This window comes from Thrips palmi, unplaced genomic scaffold, assembly GCF_012932325.1.
Source record: "Thrips palmi isolate BJ-2018 unplaced genomic scaffold, TpBJ-2018v1 HiC_scaffold_8, whole genome shotgun sequence".
Lineage (NCBI taxonomy): Eukaryota > Metazoa > Arthropoda > Insecta > Thysanoptera > Thripidae > Thrips > Thrips palmi.
In genome coordinates, this window is record NW_023144635.1 from 13584664 (window position 1) to 13586301 (window position 1638).

The 1638-nt window shown below is 43.8% G+C and overlaps 1 long non-coding RNA gene across 1 annotated transcript; it reads left to right on the top strand.

The window, feature by feature from the left end:
- Window positions 1–336: 336 nt before the first annotated feature.
- On the top strand, window positions 337–1213 carry LOC117653396. The gene is made up of 3 exons (XR_004588219.1): window positions 337–696; window positions 765–984; window positions 1072–1213. It is a non-coding gene; the product is annotated as an uncharacterized LOC117653396 (long non-coding RNA).
- The last annotated feature ends 425 nt before the right edge of the window (window positions 1214–1638 follow it).

The window sequence follows — 1638 nt, forward strand, 5'->3', positions numbered from 1 at the left end:
CGACGACGGACCACATCGCACTACTGAGGGCGATCCTCGGGCACCGGTATGAACAGGGGGTCGGCACGCACCTCCTGTTTGTGGACTTCTCCAAGGCGTATGATAGTATCCATCGCCCATCCCTGTACGCTACCTTGGCCTCCGCCCCCTTCGACGTTCCGAAGACACTCCTAGACCTTATCCGGGTGTCACAAGAAGACACTAACTGCGCGGTGCGTTTCCAGGGCGCCCTGGCACAGTTCTTTCAGGTGGCGTCAGGGCTAAAGCAGTGTGACCCCATCGCCCCCATGCTATTCAACATCGCCCTGCAAGGAGCAGTGGGCGATCTACACCGTAAGCATTCAAAACTACGGTGAAAACCTGTGTGTTATACAGTCACTTTCTCACAGTGCCTGATCAAATTTATTTTTCCTTTTTCAAGATATATTTAAGCGTCCAGTGAAAGGAAGGCAGGAGGATGCTCACGAGTTCCTCAGGTTACTGGGAGAACATGTGATAAGTGACTTTCTACAGCATCGTGACTATGCAACTACATCTACTATGTAATTATTTTGACACAATGACAATATTTCATTAAGGAATTGAAAGTGTTATGCCAAACTAACTATACATTTTATCTAACAAACAGATTAGATAAGGACAGTGCCAGAACAACTGCATGGGACCAGATATTTGGATTTTACATAAAATCAACAGGTAAAGACGAACTTAACTTTTTTCAAATTATTAGTTACAACAGATATTAACAGACTTCTCTCTTTTAGTTACTTGTAATAAATGTGGGTCTGAGTCGGAAACAATAGACCATTACCAAGACCTGAGTATTCCTACTAAACTTAAAACCCTCCAGGGTGAACTGAACCATTATTTCAAAACATCTACTATAGAGTACACCTGCAGCATATGCAACCAAAAAAGGAATAAGGCACGTAAAAGCATATCGGTAGAGAGAGCTACGAAAGTTTTTAGTATCCAGCTCAAAAGGTGGGTTCTACTTCCACATAATTTAAAGTAACTGAAATGAAGATACGCATGACAGAGGGTAGAACTGTTGCCTCTATTTTGTTTCAGATTCAACAACAGAATGAGCAAGGATAATTCAGAGGTGTCCATACCATCTCAGCTTTTGCTCAATTCCAGGTTCCAATATAAAATACCAGGCATTATTTATCACATTAGGGAAAACCTGAACTCAGGCCACTACAAGGCAGTGGTGAGAGTTCTTTCTAGCTCGCTCCCTTGGGAGCGAGCGCACCACCTCGGCAACACAAACTCTTGAGATGCGTGATGTCTGTGTTATGTACTTGTGCCTAGCGCAGACTGCCCCCATGCTCCCCAGTAGGGCAGCGGGCACTACGACTATGCAGAAATCCTACCGCATCTGAGGTGGCGGAGAGGCCGCGCGAGGTCGGAGTGCCTTGCTGACTCGAACCGCTAAAGGTCTGTATAGGCCTAACAGCGCTGATGATGATGATGATGATCTACACTGAGAAAACCTTACGAACTATTTTGGGCCTTACAAGGAAAAGTAGTTTGTATAACAAAGTATTTTGAGCATACGTAAGCTTACAAAGAAAATACTTCGTAATTTACGAACTATTTCTTCGTAAAACAAAGTATTTTAGTTTTTCATACGTA